Source organism: Labrus mixtus, chromosome 20 (assembly GCF_963584025.1).
Source record: "Labrus mixtus chromosome 20, fLabMix1.1, whole genome shotgun sequence".
NCBI classification, from domain to species: Eukaryota; Metazoa; Chordata; class Actinopteri; order Labriformes; family Labridae; genus Labrus; species Labrus mixtus.
The window spans coordinates 2,972,575-2,993,637 of record NC_083631.1 but is presented as its reverse complement, the minus strand read 5'-3'; the positions used below and the strand labels follow the sequence as shown (position 1 = coordinate 2,993,637).

At 41.1% G+C, this 21,063-nt stretch overlaps 1 long non-coding RNA gene across 1 annotated transcript; it reads right to left on the bottom strand.

Moving 5' to 3' along the window:
* Window positions 1-1,675: 1,675 nt before the first annotated feature.
* LOC132954650 (uncharacterized) lies at window positions 1,676-8,854 on the bottom strand. The gene is made up of 4 exons (XR_009665798.1): window positions 8,762-8,854; window positions 7,936-8,088; window positions 3,105-3,582; window positions 1,676-1,926 (listed from the first exon to the last, which is right to left on the bottom strand). It is a non-coding gene; the product is annotated as an uncharacterized LOC132954650 (long non-coding RNA).
* Between the last annotated feature and the right edge of the window lie 12,209 nt (window positions 8,855-21,063).

Here is a 21,063-nt window from a genome sequence, read left to right as displayed (position 1 = left end):
GCTTTGTGCTCTTTTAGTAACACCACAATTATCTCTAAGTATTTGGACGCATGAAGGAACAAAGTCATAAATGTCATTTTAAGTTATTTCATGTGACAGAATGGTGTAGCTGGGCCTAAAATAATTTCACAGTGGCAACAAGACTGTGAAACATATTCAGAATATGGTCATATGTATGATTAGGAATCTGGAAAACCAAATGCAATAAAAACCACACCATGCCGTCCAGACAGCCGTCAGGTCAAACAGCCACTTTAGTACATCCAAAGCAAATAATAATTATCAATTTATTGTATTGCTTTGACAACGGATCTCTGAACTCAATAGTTTGAGGATAACTCTCCTTTGCATGCTCCTTCAAGTCCCTGAGACTGGAGCTGCAGGGACTTGCAGAGCGACTGGGTCCGTTACCTGTGGGTGCATCTGTAAACATAAAGTACTCATCACTCAAGTCAGGGATCCTGAGTTATGTTTCCTAATGGAACAAGACGTTTGGCATGGGAAAAAAAACCTGTCTAACTAGGAAAACCAGAGCAGTTTGTAACTGCTACTTTTCCTCTCTGGTTTCTTGAAATCACTGTTCAGTGACCGACGTGTCTTTATTACTGACCTGAGTTGCAGGTTGAGGCTGAGTGAAAGGGCCATATTCACCTCAAGGTCTTGTTTTTTATTTGATCTGGCAATCTGTAATAAAATGGCTCCAGACCTGCAAAGTGAGTAACCTAGTATTGTTTGTGTAATCTAGAAGCAGTAGAAGTTTGTCTGCTGAATGTGTGCTCTGGTTTCTGCACAGACCCTTTTCACATTTTCAGGCTGTCTTGCAGTTGTTGTTGTTCTTCCTGATGAGGTAATAGAACCGCAAAGCGTGTCACGACATGATGTCTGATGAGCCATCATCACAGTGACACCTGCACAAAAACACCAACGTTACACCTGTAAGGGTTTCTCAATGATGTCTGGGAATTACACAACCAACTTGTTGAGTTTCTCGGATCAAAGGGAATTTGTTTGATAAGACACATCAGAATGACAATCAATATTATTATCATGTATACAGAATAAACCAACATGAAAAAAACTATGAGAGATTAGATCAAGATGAGATTTTTGAAAGGTCGTCAACATACAGTATATGAGCAAATGTGTGAGGACAGTTTTTTGTGGCTTCTGCACGAAGACTTATGCCTCCAGTGATGTCACTTGAGGTTGCATTTGCCACCACTAGACTACAAAAGACAGTGGTGCAATGGTCGGTAGTGCAAAGGACTCTTGAAACATGATTAGTCATGTAAATACAGTATGTAACAGACGGATTCATTTACATGAGGTAGACATTTTGATAGTATTTAAAAGTGTTGTAGTCAAGACCCCCACACTAACCAAGACCAAGACATATCTGAGAACAGAGTACTCTGAGACTGAGACAAGACCAAGACATTTAGGGGATCGAAACTGAGTCAAGACCAAGACCAAGGCAGGGCTAGACCAAGACCAAGACCAAGGCCATAAAAATCAATGAAAATGATCATCATTCGTGTGCAGCAGACATGTCACTCACGGCCATAATCGGGAGATAAAAATCAAAATATGAATGAATTGAAGTTATTGGTTCTTTTAGAAAGTGGCTTTTTCAGTTCAAATCACAGTAATGACATGGAAAAAAAGCCTGTGTTCTTGAACGGTCTTTATTTAAAATCCAGAGTCCGCCCAGTCTGAGGCAGAGACAAGACAGAGTAAAAATGCTTTTGAGTGCAAGACGAGACCGAGACCTTCAAAAAGTGTCTCAAGATATTGAGAAATACTACTCTAGTATTTACATTAAAACAGTGTGCACAGTTTTATGTCAGGTGAGGCGATGATATTGATAGCATAGCATCCATGTTGTTTCAGAAATGACTTCCTTGAGATTTGGACCATCAGAGGACCCTGTTAAAGTATAACGTTACCAATGTTTTAGAGTTGAAAGAAGACATGAAAGACTATGTGAAAGGAAAAATATGTCTGCTGTTGCAACATCACATTCAAATCAACATGTTTATATTAAAGCTCCTGTGAAGAACTTTGATCTCCTGTGGATTTATGGTGCCCCCTGTGGACATAGAGGTTCATGTTATCTCTTTACTGATCTTGCCCTGAAGCTCTACATGTGAAAGTAGTGTTTCCAACTGTGTTTTCTCAGGAAATAACCTCATCCTGCTTTCCTTAATCAGTCAGTGAATCACTGATTAAGAATGTGTTGTGTAAAATGTAACACACAGGCTGTTTCTTCAGTGTGCTGTTAATCACTTAATATGACACCTACCAAGTGATAGCAGTTACAGGCATTAAAAAGTACAACACTGAAAACGGTCTTCTCACTGACGGTGTAGTTTGCCTTCATATGTCATAAAGTGGCTTCATAATTAATTTCAGACTGTTTCATAACCAGTTAAGAACTCCTCACAGTGGCTTTAACATGCACCATTTCACCGTCACTTTGAAATAAATGACCAGATTGTATTGTAATTACAAATAATTTCTAATGTGCGCTATAAATGACCTACGTTTGCCAGTGGAATTAAGTACATTTCATTGTCACAGCAAGTCAAAGTTAATGGGTCCTGGTTAGTGGCAGTGGTTAGTGCGCGTGCCCCATGTATGGAGGCCATGGACCTCCAAGCGGGCGGCCTAGGATTGAATCCCACCTGTGGCTCCTTTCCCACATGTCATTCCCCACTCTCTCTCTCTCCCTGGTTTCCAACTCTATCCACTGTTCTATCTCTCCATTAAAGGCACAAAAAGCCCCCCCCCCCCCCCCCCCCCCCCCCCCCAAAAAAAAAGAAATGGGTCACATCTTTTTTCTAACTTTGTGTATTGTATTAATTAATTTTTTTTTCAACTTCATTTTGATCTAAGTAATCTTACAACATACATACTTTAAACTACAGCACAAATATATTTTCAAAACAAAAAATAAAAATAAAAATAATTGCCGGTTGCAGCTCAAAATGAGGATGACCCTGATGAAGGCCAGAAGCTGAAACGTGTCGGTCTAATTTGTTAATAAAGTTGCTCTTGTTGCTGGAGCATTTTGACCTCTTCTAAGCCTTTCACTCTTCATGCACCTTGGTAGTTGGTGAAGTCGTGCCAGAAAATCCTCTTCTTCTGCGGCTCAAAATGTCTCAGATATTTTCTGCAACATCTTTGTAAAGGAGCAGACAAAACAAGCCTCATAAGAATGACACCTTGGGTTTCAGGGAATTGTGAGGATATTTTCACTATCTCTGACGCTCTAAAGACAAAATAATGAAGACGATAGAGTTGGAGCCTCAGACAAAGTCTGCTGAGATTGTTTTATATTACACACCAAGGACTTAGTGAGAAAAACACCTACCCTTAAAAAAAAAACGACACACGCATACATACAATTTAATTTCCCACAGAAATTAATCTCTCCCAAGAAGGGTGCGTTTGCCCTCTTCTTGTTATTCCAGTTGCTTGATCACTTGCTGCCAGTTTGTTATTTTCTGTCTCATTGCAGCTGAAAGGAGGCAGGTTCAGCTCTCACCCTTCACCTGTCAGAGGATTCACTGCTGGTGGGAGCTGAAAGTGAAGCACAGGAGGGGGGGGGAGACAAAAAAACAACAAATCGATGACAGATAGCTGGAGCCTGAAAAACAGACGGTTAATCATACAGTGTGCTTCTTTTTTTTATTGGTTTTATTGACTGTCAGGAAAACAGAAAAGCAGTTCTGAGGAAGAGTTCTCATTAAAGGATTAGGGCAGCTTGGTAAATATGTGCTATGCAGTTTGGGATTGTAAGGTAGTGTAGGGGAAAGGGGGCATGGGGGGAGGGGGTTGTTTTTTTTGTCGAGTCTGTTGTCCCAAACTCTTGCTGAGTGTGACTCACTTTTATGCCCCAAGCTCACCTCCAGGTGAAAAAGCAGTCATAAAGTAGATTAGGCTGCTGACAGGATGTGATTTTTATGTGTGTGTGTGTGTGTGTGTGTGTGTGTGTGTGTGTGTGTGTGTGTGTGTGTGTGTGTGTGTGTGTGTGTGTCCCCTACGTTCCTCCTAAACTCTTCTGTTTGTCCCTTTAATGTCTCACTGTGGGAAAAACAGAAACCACGCTCGTCAACCATTAAACCCTCGCATAGAGAACTGTTTTCGGTTAAACAGCGGGCGAGTGAACAAGCCCATTGTTTACACTCTGGAAATGTCTCCTCTCGGTTTAAAAGATACAGTACATTGATCCATTTGGCTTAGCACTGTGGTGTCTGGAGTTAAATTTCAACAACCTTCCCCTCAATGTGAAACCTCTGAGAACAAGGTCGATAAATACCTAAACCGCTCTTTTTCAGGGCCGGTCTCGACCTGTTTGATTAAGCCCGCTATCTCGCGCAGATAAACTGTATACTGCGGTCCCACAAGCATGTCCGATATCTTGTGGTATGCAGAAGCAGATTGGAAGGCGCTGATATCATCACCGTCTGCCTGTCATCATCCCTCTCTGGCTCCTTTCCAGTCCGTCAGAAAGGCAGCTGAGCTCATTCCTCTTGGTAAACAGGAACCCTGTCATTTTCAAGTACCAGCCATATCTGAAGACAGACATGGTGTTTGTATCTCTGCTAACACCTTGCATGACTTTGTCAGGTTGACTCTCTCTCTCTCTTGCTTAAGCAACAAGGTAATAAACACGTCGTACATTCCAGCCTCAATCATCAGTCTCGTCTGTGTTTGTGTTGCTGCTAGTAAAGTCCTACATCTAGTCAGTGTGAAACTATGTGGGAGAAAGTGACATATTTGAATAATGCAGCAACTGGTGCATCTCACTCAAAATTCCCAGAAGTTTTTGCAGGCCAGAGAAGACAAAGCCTGTCTTTTGTTTCAGCGCTGATGATGTATAGCTTGTGTGCTTATGGGAGGGAAGAACACATTGAAATGTAGTGGGGAAAGGAGAGGCAAGAGCGGAGAAAGGCAGGAATTGTCATGGTTGTGTTCCAGGCCATGTGAGGGGAGATTACAAGCTTCCAAAGGCCTCAGCACAGCGACATGCTTAAGTCCATGCTGAATTAGCCCTTCATGCCTTCAAGCTGTTCTCAACACCACGCTATCAGCTCCTTCATATCCCCTCTCTCAGCAGCTCACAGAAACCTGAGGAACCACAGAGCCGAGGAGGGCTCAGAAGAAGAATTTGGGTCAGAGATCATTTTGACATGGCGCTCGCCTCAGCAGGTGGGCAAGTCTTATGAAACAACGCAATAAAAGTGACCTAAACTCAGCTCAGCAAGCCAGAGATAAGATATGGACTGGGTCTGCAGGTCCTGGCGGTTCTGAGGCTTGCGGATTGAGCCAATCAGCAACCAAATCATTTATCTGGGATTTTGCCGGCTTTTCTTTGCAGTTGTTGCGTCCTCAAAATATTGATTTCAAGTCGCAATGTTTTAAGGGGTTTTTGAACTTTGTGTAAACACATTACACATCCTCTGTGAGCAACTGTGACAAACACTCCATTAAAGACATCTGTTGGCTGAACCAGCATTGTGTCTTCTGGCATCACTTTAAGTCCTTTTTTATTGTTAAGATGCTACATAAAATGTGTACATAGATCCATAGACTGTATAAAACATGGATGTAGTCTCAGTAGTGTCAAACACTGGTTACTGAAGGGGAATTTTGAAGGCCAAAGATGGGATTTGCCATTTTTTTTCTTTTAAAGATACATTTTGGGTCTTTTCACCTTTTTATTAGACAGGACAGTTGAAGAGAGACAGGAAATGTTGGGAGGGGAGAGAGGTGGGTGATATGCAGCATGGGGCCGAGGTTGGATTCAAACCCACGGCCCTTTACTGCGCTGAAGACTATTGCCTCCATACATGGGGCGCACGTCATAACCACTAGGATATTGGCGCCCCGGGTCGCCAAATTTTAAATGCTGTCTCAACCTAACTTTAAGTAAACCTAACCGGCAAAAAGGTGGAGCTAAGGCGGGCCTTAAGCCTCTTGGCTAACAGCAACAACGGTGTGTTGGGAACAATATTCAATATTCTGCCCACGGAAAATAGGGTGTCATGATGATTGTTAATATATGTGAATTGTTGCTATCATCAAAATATGAGACTTCCTGGAGGGACTGAAACTTTAGGAACATCTCATTACATGGGCAGTTTGAATGCACGGATGGATTTTGACGATGAAGCTTGGAGTACAGTTCTGCGTCTATGCATCACTCTTTCTCCAGGAGGACTTCCGCTCTCCAGATTAGCCGCTCTGATCGGATTCTCAGGGCTTCCTCTAGAAAGAGCTCTGGCCCACATCCCTCCTCTTTTTCTCCATGGCACTGTGACATGCGAGTTTCCTTTAAGGGAACACTCATTCTTCGATTCACCAGATCGGTCTAGGATGCGGCACACAAAAAGCCTCAGTCTTTACGTTCGCTGATGCTGGGTGACAGCCATGGTAGACTCAGAGACGTTGGGGGCGGCAGTAAAGAAGCAGGAGAGCCTTTCTTTTGTTCAGTCCCAAGTTCTCTGGCTCACACAGGAGGAGATCAGCTCCTTCTATCTACCCACAAACTCTGGCATCATTCCTATGCAAGAATTTGGCTGTAACACTGTTGAACATTGCAGGAGAACATTCAAACATTTGACTATCCAAAGAATATTGATTTCATACACGCTGCTCTGTTCTCTGTTTTCTTTTTGTAAGTTGAGTTTGGAATTCCTGGAACAGTTTGTTATGTAGTTTTAACATTGCAGGGGACGTCGCCTGTGTTCAATAAAGAGGAGCAGTGATCTGCCAGTGCGGATGAGCCTATGACAGACTCCCTGGGCCTTTTTTGGATTGACGAAAGATGTAATGTTCTTGGTTTTGGGATACTTTGAGGAGAAAATCTTTGTGGAGATACCTTGTGTCTTTTTCTTTGTGGGTTTGAGAGTTCAAAAGTGAACAAAGGAACACTTATACCTACACACACTTCTGGCTTTTAGAGGCCATATATAAACCAAAGAAAATCAGACACAGCTGGACTGGTAGAAAGAAACTGCACACTTTTGTTCAAGTACTTTAAGTGGAGTTTGGATGAACTTGTTCATTACTTGAGCAGTTTCCTTTGTATGCTAATTGATGCTTCTACTTCACAATGTTTTACAAAGATACATTGTTGGCTCGAAACACAAATGTAGTAATTTTCACATTCTGTACACCTGTGTTGGGTAATGCTACTTAAAGAAGTAACTCCTTACATTACAAGATTACTGCAATAAAACAGTAAGTAGGAAACGTTACTGCTTTACCCGCTGAGAAAAGTGACGAGTTTAACAAGAAAATAAAAGCCCCTTTGCAGCTCTTAACCCGTGAAGGTTAAATGGTTGCACCCTTATTTTAGTAGAAGACAAGTATGTTTTGGATATGGTGACATTGTCCATGATTCTGAGAATCCAGAAGTTCAACAAGCTCATATCAAGCAGGAACAAGCTTCAACAATTGGCTCAAAGTGGCACATAACCTCACTTACTCTCAGAGAAAAAAGATACTTCCTGGAAACAATCAGTGCCTCATATGATTAAGATTATTTTTTAACATTGCAAACATAATGTGATTGGTTCCACATTAACCAGCATTAACATTAAAACGCTGCTTACTTGGTCATGTAAAAGTTTCTTTTGATACTTCAGTCACATCTAGCACTTCATGACCATTTTTGGATGAAGGGTTTTCACACTATATAAACTTTTACTGGAGTGAAGTATCTGGATACTGCTGAATCTCTGACACAGCCGGCCAACTAGAACTGATCAAATTATCAAGCTTTTACACAGAGTGAGAGAACGAGAAAGGAAATGCAGCAGAGGAGAACAAACAACCTATTGTGTCCATCCACATGCAAAGTTTTATATTAGTACATGGTTAGCCTGGAGAAACAAACAAAACAAGCAGTACAAACTTTATACTAACAATGAGTGCTCTTTGCTGAAATTCTGACCCAGTGGTTTGGTTCTGGGAGTGCTGTTCCGGTTCCCCTCTGAATGGATCTCAGTCTGCCTGAAATGGGAGCTCGGTTTCGGAGACCCAGAGTTCTGTCTGTGGAGGTGATCGTCGCCTCGTCACCTGCTGATACACAGCATGGCAGGTCACAGGATGTGGAGGGTCCATGGGTGGGAAAGTTGGGAATCAAAAAAGCCATAGAAAGGTCAAAAGAGAAGAAAAAAAAACAGTTCATGTTTGGGGCTACTCATAGATACAGTCCTTGTATGTTTACACACTAGAAGCATGTGTACCAACCAACCAGTTTTAAATGTTTTTTATCCTCTTTTTCTTTTTCATTCTGTTCCGTTGCAGTTCATGAGGGTTTTATCAATAAGTGCTGGTTTAACATGCTGTAACATCATCTCTTTTTACCTTCAATAATGTTTTGTCAGCTTGATTTATTTATTTTTGCTTTATTTTACGCGATATTCCCGGATATTGGCGCACATATTTGATTACTTCTTCAGCACTACAATCTGAATCTCTATACTGAACCATATGCAGAAATGTTGACAAATGGCATCTTTTCTAAAACTATCAATCAGGTTGATGTTGTGAGTTAATTTGTACAGGAAATTTTGTTTGTGTTCTTTATGTACAAGGAACAATAAATACAACAATGTTGGAAAAAAAAGATCTTGAACTTTTAGGCATGTTTCGTATGTTTTAAGAAAATTCCACTAAAAAAACACCAACTGAGAGGTGACATTTGAAGCAGTTTCTTAAGCATCTGAAAGTATTTTTTTTACTTAACAGTTCTGGCAGAGAGAAGGCTTGTTGTTGAGTGGATGACCGCTTTTCATTACGTATGTTGATCCTCTGAGCATTGTAAAGGGATCACCCTAGTGATGACAAGGAAAGGAAACAAAGTAGAGAGTTAAGCAATCCTCACTTATTGCTAAATACTCTAATCTCAGCTTTGATTAGTCATATGATGGAAAAAACAAAAAAACAATGCAGGCAGGCCACGACATGAAGCATGACATTAATAAAGCACACGGAGACACACACAAATAACCTGTTCTGTCTGTATCTTCTGCCACTCATCCTGAGGTCACGTCAGGCAGCCTGCCAACAGGGCGTGTGGGGAAATGAGAGGCCGTCTTGAGACAAGCAGATATTCTGTGAGCACTGACAGAAATGGCCTCCTGGCAAATCACTGACTTCTGATATTTACACCAAGACAACTCGACACAAGTTACTCTAAAGATGCTTTGTACAACCTTCACCTAAAAACCTTTTTATCAAATTCAGAGTTAGCTTCTTGCCGACCACTAGCCGTCCATATACATCACATAAAAAGAACTGCCAAAAAAATCAGTTGATGAAGGTTCAACATTTAGGACAATGGCACTTGTCACTTGTCACATCTCCCTTAGGGACCAATCAAAATCTAGAAGGATTTGGGACTTCTGATTCAAACGTTGCCACGGTAAAAGACCTAATAATCTGATTGGTCTTTTCGAGGGAACAATTTTGTGGTCTAGAGCTGTTCCTTATGCCTGGATACAATTCCTTTCCATTGTTTTTATTTCCTTTCTGTAATATTTCTTAGAATAAAAACAGCTATTAAGCAACAAGCAACAGATCTCACAGTCACTACCAGGGGGAGACCAGTTCCGTAAGCCAATTTTTGTAACCTAGCAACAGTAAGTGATGGTGAGAAGTGCTCTGAAATTGAGGTTGAGAGCGCTGCCTGTGCAAAAAAAAAAGCCATTGATGGACACAAGCCTTAAAGTAGCCAAATTCTGCTCAACAATGCTTTCACACATCGGCTCACCCAGACTTCACATAGACTTTGTACTGGAGGCTAGCATGCTTTTTCCATTATTACTGACATTGTAGCAGTAAATCTATCTATGTAATTGTTTCTTTCTGTATCTCCCTCTATCACACTTTTCAACCCCAGTTTCGGCAGATGGCTGTTCAACATGTATCTAGTTCTACTTAAGTTTTCTGCCTGTTAAATGGCGGTTCAACAGGCTTTTATTTTGAAATAAAGTCAGGACTGCATGGAAAAAGAAAATTGTTACGGATCAAAAAACTAAACGAAAACAGATCAAATAAATGGTAAAAAAAAAGTCTAATGTTGGATGTCAAAAGGTTAATATTACTTTTGACTTGACAACTTCTGCAGAACTGCAGCAGTGTCGCTCTTTTTCCTCACTGTGACTACAGGGAGACACTGCAGAGGCCTAACGCCTAAAGGGAATGAATAGATGTGAATAAAATGTGGTTAATCGCAATTTAAAAAAATCAATGCATTCATTTCAGACCTTAATTAATTGTGATTCTATGGGAGGGGGGTTATTACTCATCTGTTTTAATTATATGTCAGCTTGTAGTTATGCATAATCAAACATTATAAGGAGCTTAACTACTGACTGACAGAGGCGCGTGTTTAGACTTCCTTTTGGCTAAATCCTGTTATTGACTTTGGACGGTTGGCTTTTTTTTATGTTGTCTTCATTGCTTGGAATAAGTTATCTGGATGTCAAGTTGGCAGGCGTCTTTCAGCAACCAAGGTATTGATTTGGCCGGCCTCAACGACACATCTTTACTTATTCTTTATTAGCTGTGTGTATGTTGCAGTCTGCATTTCCAATATAGCTACCGCCATTGTTTGGATTCATGATACTAATGGGTGACTTCACTGAGATTCTGTCCATGTTTTATAGAGTCTATTTCAAATATATTTCCTTGAATCGGTGGGGCAGAGTCTCTGAAGGAGCAGCTTAAGAAGCTGTTTATTTTAACTGGGAATAACGTTCCTCCTCCAGAATCACATATCCCACCTTTACTACAAGGCCTAAAAATGAGCTTCTGAAGGAGCCAGCACCAGCCTTATGAATCTCACCTTGGAGTAGTGTGAGACTACAATGAAAGGCCACATCAACAACGTAAGATTATTTGAGAGTTTAATCAGGTGGGGGTGAACGCAGCGAAAGTCTTAAAACTGAGTAACTTGGATGAAGTTGAAAGTGGAAAATGTGCTGGCTGAGTGGAATATGGAGGTCGCCGCTGTCCGATCAGCTGCAGGATCAGCTGAGGGATCATGGGAGCTGAGCATGGAGGCAGTGCCCTCTGATCTTATTATTGGGCTCTCTGTTGGTCTGCACTCAGTGTGTGACTGCTACACACACACACACACACACACACACACACACACACACACACACACACACACACACACACACACACACCTTTAGCACAGAAGGGTTAAATTCAAGAAGTTGTCGGGCCGGTTTAGGTATACGACACAGGCACACACACAAGTTTTAAACACTAATCCTCCTCCATTCAGTATACTCTAGGCTGGCACACGACACACACACTCCCAGGGTCATATGACCCAGAACTACACACAGACATGCTTCAGCAGGTCAAAAGTCACATGGAGCCGCGAGTGGAAACATATCTGATACGCTTGCAACTGAAAGTTCACAATGTGAGAACAACAGTATTATAGACGTAACACTAATCTCATGTCATTGGAAATCATAATCTTGTGTTAGATACTACCACAACAGCACGTATTATGGTTTTGTAGACATAGATTTATTTTATTTTATTTTATTTTTTTGGGGGGGGGATAATGGCCCTATGTGCTGTGTAAGTTAGAGCATTCCCTACAGAGAATATTCAAACTGTCAGTGGAGTTTAGTGTGATCCTTTACAGACACACACACGGCTGTTTCCCTTCCCTGAACGTGCCCTCGTCTGAAGGAGTTCATGTTATTGTGCTGCCTGACACCTGTTGAAACACAGGAGACTCTGTCATGATGAGACATGCGTCCATGCAGGTGAACCACAGCCAGATGAAAGAGCTGCAGCAGGTGACACACACAAACACATGAAAAAAAAAGGCTCCAGCAGAGTGCTGACTGTTGGAAACAGAGCTGCAAATCTCAAAATGATGCCTGGAACCAGATCAGTCATCATAAACAGAACATAAAATATGACCTATTTAAAGGTCTTAGGAGTTGATAAACAATATTGAGATTATATTTGATCTAAATCCAGATAGTTTTGTAAGTCTTTACGATATTCATAGCAAGATTAAACGTGCCTCTGCATGCGTTTGACACTGCAGGCCAGTCTTCAAGCAAAGCTGAGCAGCTCTGAGCCCCAGCCATTTCAACCGTATGATCAAAATCCTCGGATATGTCTGCAAACAAAGCCGGCGATTCAGTAGTGGGCTTGCGCTGCACCTCCACCCTGTCCCGCTCTCTGCTCGCCAAGCCTCAGATCCACCAGCAGCCTGGGGAGTTGTACATCGCACAAAGGGCCCCATTGTGCGGCGCTGAGGTAACACCATAATTGTTACAATCTTCCCATTCAGGTAAAAAACACGCCCTACTTTTGAATCCCTCTGACATTTTGAGAGGTTTGTGGTCTTTCTGTGTATGTAGCATTGATCTGATACAATGAGGAGAAACGTGGGTGGCTCGCGCACCTGAGGTTGTGGGCCGGAGACTTTAAATAAAAAAAAGCTTCTGGTTGTATTTTCTAAACGAGCTGAGGTCCAGACCACAAGCTCTGCAGAGCCAGAGTGACACATTTAATAACAGCTTGATATTTCCACCAGGGGAATCAGTGATCTGTGATGACAGAAAAGTCCACTGGAGAGGTTTAATAATGCCCGGCTGCCAATTTGAATCCCCAGATGAAAAAAAAAAAATCAATTTGGAAGATACTCTAAGTATGCTGAAAGTAAAATGTCTACATTATAAGATTGGGTTTCTCTTTTTAGGACTCCTTTATCCGTTTCACTCTTTCCACTGACTGTTTCTTATCAAGGGGCTTTGTATTCAACGATAGGGATTTCAGCTCCCTTGTCTTCCCCACGCGCCTGACACATCCTGCAGAGATAAATCACAAATATCGGCCCCGCTGCGTCTGGGAGGGGCCACGGCGCGGAGGAAACGGTATGGAGGGTGGTCCCAGTTGGTCGGTTTCCAAATCTTTAGTTGAGTCTAATGCAGGTCTGTTAGGAGCTTCCCTGCCTTTCATCCGTTTAGGAAACATCTGGAATCATCTGCCGGTTGAATGAAAGCGTGCACGTGTGTGTGTGTGTGTGTGTGTGTGTGTGTGTGTGTGTGTGTGTGTGTGCGTGCGTGTTTGTGTATGTCTTCCAGGAGGCTTGCCAGGAATTTTATCATTGTGTAAAAATGAACCTCACTGCCCAGAAAATAAATTAAGGAAACTCACTGGTGAATCGCCAAAGAGATGTTTAGGCTTTGACATCATCTCCACTGAGCAAATTCCTGCTGAACATCAACAAGAAGTTTACGATCAGTCTCCTCCTTATTACTCATGGAGGATACAGAAACTGTGGCCTGTAAGTTACATTTACACCTGAACAAGTCTAGAATTTCACAACACCATGCCCCTGAAATCTTGCCTGTTTGCACCTCACTGCAGAAGACTTTCCCTGTCGGATGGGTGCTGGTGTCTCAGGAGGAAGGACGTGATGTAAAAAGGCCAATGTGGAAACAGCAGATGAAGCAACAGAGTCCAACACTACAATGACAGTTGCACCTTAAATTGATGCTGTGTTATTGGAAGAATTCAAAGTATCAAAAAATGAGCAATGAGCAGAAAAGATTGTGACACAGCAGCTCACTAAGTGCTCAATGATCACATCTTTTGCTTGCATTATGTAAACATTCGCTCGCTTGTGATTATTTTCCTGAATCTTTCTGGGTCCATATCAGCTCACCTCATCTTCAAATGTTTCATTGGGGCTGGCAGGAGAAGTGTGGGGAAAGTCGGGGGTGAAAAAAATTACAATAAAATTCAATAAAGCAGCTGCAGAGGTCTGAATAAGTATGAAAACTTCTTAAGACGACCGCTATATCAATGTAGGGAAAATACTCGCTTTATGTGCAATCACGCCATTCTCTACGGCTTTAAACTTGTGAAAGAAAAGACTACAGTCTGCTCACAAGAGGTTGAATTGTCAAAACCAGTTACTCTTGCGTTCTGTGTGTCTGTTAAACAGATGGATATTCTATCCATGTGAGCAGGTGAGCAGACAAAGCCTGTGGTGGCTCGGCGTGTCTCTCCATGCCCGAGCCGAGGCATCAGACACCATGATGTGTTGACAGAGGCAGACAGAGGCAGGGTCAGGAGTCACACCTGTCGAGAAAACACATCTTTCTCTGAGCCATGAGGCGTACTACTCACCTCAAAAACACACATGTAGCAGCCTGAGGGACAATGCCTTCAGTCTGAAGACAATAGAATAGACTGTATAGAAAAGGTAGAAGTTTAAAACTCATATTCTAAAAAAATGTCAACTTAACAACTTAATAAGGAAAATGTCTCTGTTTTCACTTATTAATTGGAGTTAAAAAATGAAATCAAAGTGGTTCAGTCAACATTCTTTAACGCCTCAATAATTCCTCTTTTTGTTCATGCACACTGTGTCAACAAACACCCTGAAAGATTACAAATGTCCCTCTTAAACATTACTATCTGCATGTTTTCACAGTGGACTTTTACGTGCTGTGTCATTAGTAGCTGACTAGGTGTGTAGGGAAGAGAGCTGCTGTGTTTGGACCGGAGAGAGGATGTTCAGGTCTGGCTGTAACGACACCAGGGGATGTGGATTTTGGGAGTAATGGGGAGGATGTTTTGCCTCCTGTGTGGTGACTCCTGACCTCCTCCATCCTCTCTCAACCTGTTTCACCTCTGTCCTATTGTAGCGCTTATCAAATACGGGAGATAACACTGGATCAGTTTGGCTGCCTCTGTGCTCATATTGTGTCTTGTGAGTCATTTGACTCCACCATGAACAGAATCTACCTCACCAGCTTCCCCTAGCTCTGCACTGTCCTTTTCCTTCTTCAACACATCTCTTTCTCCATCCTTGTCATCTGGTGTTGTTTGTACTGCTCTCTTTTTAGTGTACACCTTTGTTTGCAAGCTCTTTGGCGCGTCTCCAATCATGTTCCTGGGTGTTTTGTCAGCGCATCGAGGCTCCCTCGCCTGCTAAGACAACACAGTGTCGTCCTGAGGGTGCACCGTGGCCCCTGCTGATCACACTCCGCTGGCTTGCGCCCGTACCGCTTCTCATCTCCACTAACACGCACTGACATGGCGCTTTGAAGTCCTGGGGAGCAGCGTGGACCTGGGGCCGGCCCAACAAAAGCAATCTGATCCTCGGCTGATGTGTCCAAGCATGCTTATGGTCCCTCGACAAAAGATTGGGACAGCAAGGGCCCCCCTTTGCAGCTTCTGTGTGTATTTAAGCATGGACCTGCATGTTGTTCATGAGGGACTGGACATGTGAAAGATCTGATGAGAGGAGAATTGAGAGAGGTTGGTTTTCTCTGCACTAGTAGCTTGAAGTTCAGCCTATTTCCAATTACTTGTACAGGCAGAACTGGCCTCTATTAACAACACAGCACAAGTGCTCATTGTGAGGACTGAGAGGCATTTTCTGATTTTGATATAAAGGTAGATAGCAAATAAATCAAATTGTAAGGGATTGTGCAAACATTTAGGCTATGTAATTTTGAGTATTTCTGAAAAAGGAAACTGGGTGCACAGGTAGCCTAGTGGTTAGTGCACGCACCCCATGGACAGAATCTGTGGTTCCCTAAGTGGGCGGCCTAGGTTCGAATCCAACCTGTGGCTCCCTAACTGCACATCATTCCCCATTCTCTCTCTCCCTGATTTCTGACTGTCCTACCTCTAAATAAAGGCAGAAAAAGACCCCCAAAAACCACTTAAAAAGGAACCCCAATATATATTGTTGTATTTACTTCATAAAATGATGTCGTACTAATCCAGATATGATTGCTATCACTTTTGCATGACGAACGACAAACAAACTAAGCTAAAGTTAGCAACAATTTAGCTCACTAACATTTCAGGTTGCTTGTATCCTCCATCAAGTGTCCAAGCAACACAGATTATTAATCTTAATTTGTCTTATTTGTCATTTGTACTTGTTTTAATTATCTTAACTTTAAATGTTAAAAAGCAGCCTTAAACTGTGTGTGATGGAAACACTGTTGATTTTTGACATTTTGCTAGTTTAGCTAGCGCAACAGATGTACCACTCTCAAACGCTGGTGGATAATCTGGGAAATAACTGTGTGGGCTTCTAACTTTAAGAGAAAAAAAAAGTGTGGATATTTTTGGGGGATTATTATCTGCTATCTCAAAAGCTATGTATTTTAAACTATGTCAAAGACAATATCCAGATACTGATGCTGGTATCAGTATCAGAAGAACTTGAATTAATCTAAAAGAAATGATTACAAGTGGAATATAAATTATAAACAGGTGTAATTAAAGCAAATTTGTTAACGCAATTCAATAACTCTTATTTCACAGATAATGGTTTATTAAGTTATTATTAAATCAAGTATTGCTTTTGATTAGACGTGTGTAACTGCCACTCACATCTGACACGTGTCCCCAAATCAATACACTCTTTAGGAAACGTTAAGCATGCAAAGCTCACCTCAAACAGTATTTGCATACAGAGAAAGATAAACCTCAGGTCGCAAGCCAGACGTGCTGTTTGTTATCTTGAAATTCCAGTCCAGATAACAATGCAGTTCTGTGTTTTTACGCTTGTTTGTCTACATGCATTAGGCAAGTTAGGACAGCTCAAACTCGCTGGATATTCTGGACTCAAGGTCTTGTGTAAAGGACAGTATGATGGAATAGAGTGTGGACTTTGTTTTTCTGTGTCTGGAACCATTTTGCACAAGGACATACATGGACCTTGTTTGTCCTGCAAGTGTAAAACCAGGGATTGTCTTTTATTTGGCCCTCAAGCCCTCTTAATTTTATCTCTTGCTTTATTTAATTAATGTAAATATGTTTGTTTTTTAAACTTTTTGCTATTGTTGCTAATTTTACTCCTGTTTTTGAGCTTACAAAATTGCCCCCAATGGGGGATCAACAAAGTTTATCTTTATCTTTAAAGAACTTATTCTATGAATACAATTTAAGAAAAAAAAATGTGATTTACTGTTGTGAAGCATTGTGGGATCGTGGGAGGTGTGATCAGCTTTGTTGAATGAAGGCTTTTTTCAAAATAAAATCTATCTGATGTGCCTCAGGCAGAACTAACAAAGTAAAGTATCAATGTTTTATTCACTTTAAAAGGTGACATGTTTATTCAGGTCTTGTGATTCCATTCAAATGAAACAGCACTTAATACATTTCTGAAACTAGGAGTATCCAAATCAAAACAAAATAAGAAAAACTTTGGCTAGCTTCCTAAAGGTGGATGTAGACCAACAGTGAAGATACAATGTACCTTTCAAGACATGCTAGAAAAATGTGTGCCTTCATTTGTTGGCTCACCTTGTTCCTGAGAGGAGATTTCTCTGACGGAAACCAACCAGCTGAGGAGCAGTTTCAGCCGAGGAGTGCTCATTCATCGCTTTACAGTGAGTCAAAGTTACATTGTAAATAGTGAGTCACACAGAGGCTGCACTCTGGTTCACTACAGTGTTGTGGATAAAAAAAAAAGAAACAAATATTCTTCTAATTTAATTGCAAGTAATGGTTCAAAAGGTAAAAATTACACAGTGATGCATATTTCTAAAAAGTTAAAATGCAGGCTTTATCTGGTCAGTCTGCAAGAGGAAAAATAAAGACTTCATTTATTTGGTGTGGCTGTCAAATTGATCATTTCATTCTAGGCAGAAATCTCTATACCAATTTGTCTTGAGACATTTCCATTCAGATATGTGACATGTTAGACCTATATGGTTCTATGACAGTAAACGATTACAGTATAGAGAAAGGAAAAATGTAGGTGATAAATATTAAAACAACCATACCAATAATCTGTTGTCATAACGCAAGATTGATCTTTTCTATGTTTGATGCATTCCTCAACATTTTAAACTCATGCTTTATTTGAATCCCCTATACATTTAGGAGAGCAGTGGTGCTGTGTTGTGATTGGCAGAGGCTCTAGTGGTTACTCTGCACTGTTTTTTTCTCTCTCAGGATATGGAACACAAACCTGCTTTTTATATCCCCACCTCAAACATACTGGTGACTCTACCAGTGAATATTATATCAAGGAACTACTGTTTGCTATTTAAAATGCTTACAGTACTTCCATGTGCACAGTTTCATGTCATTAGCTTTCTTAAGGATCACTCAAGGTGCTGAAAGGAACGTCTTTTACACCTGCCCAAAACACTTCCTTGTTTGTCCTCAAACTAATGTGGACATGCAAATTATATGCCACGGCAAAAAAAAAAAACTGAGCAGAAGAATGACCTCAGCGCAGAGCAACGCAGCATGTCCCATCACTACATCTGGATCACTTTAGCTTCAGAATCAACAAGTGCTTCCATTTCCACAGTGCTGCTGCACCCACGCAGAGCACATATGAATCATGGACGAGACTGCCGCTACAAAGCCTCGCAGGTCCCTGCAAAAGCACAGCGCCCGATGCATATTTCATGAGGCATTAGATGGCGTATTATTCATGCTGGTCTCCGCTGCTGTTTTGTTTGGGGGGCTGAACAATAGATTCATGGCATAGTGATGGAGGATTAGAATACCTAGAGTCCACAAAGGCCCACAAGGGCTCTTTATTCACCAGAGGGGTCCATTCATAATTGTATTAAGTGATTTTCTGTGGAGGAATTCTTGTTAATCATTCGCAGGAATTTCTTCACATAAAAAATGAGTCATGTTTTGGAGGCGGGGGTGGAGAGACGACGGGAAACAGAGGGTGTAGTTGTGGCCTCTAAAAGATACCGCAGCATGATAAAGCTTTTTTTTATGGCAGGGAAACATGAAGAAGAAGAAAATCTAGCTTCCTCCAGAGGCCATGATGTGTTGTATTATCATATTTCAATACAAAAATGGGTGAAAACTCCCCACTAATAAAGCTCACCATGCAGGAACTGTGCATGTTACGAAGACAAGAACACATTCACTGAACCACCTTAACATTGACCTAACCCCATCTGTAAACCTGCTGCCTCTTCGTTCTACATATCACGGACAGCGCTCCCTTTGTTCCTCGTTACAAGAGGGGAACATGAATGAGAACGCGGTCCTACACTGTGAATCATTGGAAACAGACAGGGTCACAGGTTTTTGGTTGTAGTTTATAACAGCTACACTCACTGACTATCAGCCCCACGAGCCACTCGGTCTCTGCCAGCTGCTGCTTTCTGTAGGATAAGCTCTTCAGGAAGCAGGCTCCAGAGACATGTCAAAGGTTTTTATTTGAACACAAAATAGTTCAGGATTCAGACTGTACCGTGCTGCCATACATCTTAAGTTGATCATCCTCCTTCTATCATCATAGAAGGAGATTAGATACTGAGGCAGGGATTTTTTGTGTGGAATGTATTTATCTTCATGTTTTGAAATGATTGGTTACCCCCAACGCCCTCTTTGAATATGAAAAGCAGCTAAAATGAATATCTGTATTTTTCAAATATCAAACAGGATGTTGTCTTGTAGTGAGTAATCTGATGTTACCAAGAGTTTTATAGAGTTCTTAAAAAATGAATGTCTTGTTATGGTCTGAATTGTATTGGTTCCCCTCTCGTATGCCCTATTTGCACCGGATACATATTATCTATGGTCCTCTGGTTATTCAGGAACCAATTACACATTAACCTCATGTTAGCGATGCTGGTGAATTGTTCTCCTCCCTTTAAGGAAAAAGTCACTCACAATGAAATATGTCACTTCAGGCTTCAGTGGTGCAGATACCAAATATACAACCAATTGAAATAAATTAGTATGAAAGTTATGTTGGCTGTCACAGCAGAAGACCATGTACACTGATCATGGATTTCTTTTGTCACTACGTCACAATTTTACAACTGAGATTTGTTATGCTACGCATATCAAATTTGCATTTGTATTTGTATGTGCCATAAAAATAAAACTGAATGAAATAGAAAAAAGACATGTGTTAAGCTCCATGCATATGTATTTCATACACGAGATGTATTTAGCACAGCCATTATGGCCACTGTGACTACAAAACAATGAACCCTTTCTTGGATTTTGGTGTATTTATCTTTTAGGCCTTCCCTTTGACTTTTTAGAAACATATTAAATATGAATGTTTATACTTTTAATCTTTTGTTCCAGTGGGCATCATAAATTACAGATTGGATTCACTCCTATGTGTTCCTCTGTATCCCCTGAAACATTTCAGCGGGTGAGTAAATTTGACAAATGCTCAGGTAAGATTTATTTTCCGTGTTTTCACTTTCCCCTATAATATAAAAACATCTTCCTTGCCTTCAAATCTACATTGAGTGTAGGGCTGGGAATCTTTGGGTGTCTCACGATTCGATTTTGATTCTTGGGGTCATGATTCGATTCGGAATCTATTTTAGATTCAAACGATTCTGGATTCATGATTCAAAGTCTAATTTTTAATTAGTTCATACTTCAGGATCTATTCCAGTCATCTCTGAGACTGGCTGAATTTCTTGTTGCTCCATTTGGCATTCTACTGAGTTAAAGAGCTAGCCTTAGCACTTAGCAGGGAGTGACTGTTTTCTCACTTCCAAAAAAATAAACTTTTGGAAGTTATGAATCAATTAAAAAAACTCACAAGATAAGAATCTCGATTTTTACATAAATCGATTTTTCCCCACCACTAAATTGAAGGTCTATTTTTTCTCTTCCTTTTAATACTTTTTCACTTAACGTGTGTTGTCGTGATAAATAGCAGGTGTTTGTAACTCATCTTTAGCATTTTTAAAAGAAGACATCTAAATGGTTACAATGCCGAACATTTGGGGGAAATGAAACCACTGTAAGGCATGAAGAAAAGAACAAGAAGAGAAAGAGTGGGAAATAATAAAAAAAGAAGCGGGGGAGTCAAAGTGAGCAAATCCAATTTAGCCATTTGTGATCCTATCTCCACAGCAACTCTTTGAGTTTGCAGCGAGCAGTTTGTGGGCTTTGGCACTGACCTCCTATTCTCCCCACGTTAGCCCCTTCCTAACTGCCATCACTGAAAAGACAGGCAGACAGAGAGAAAGGTGCTCAACAAGGGAAAGAGATAAAACGTGTAGGGATGTG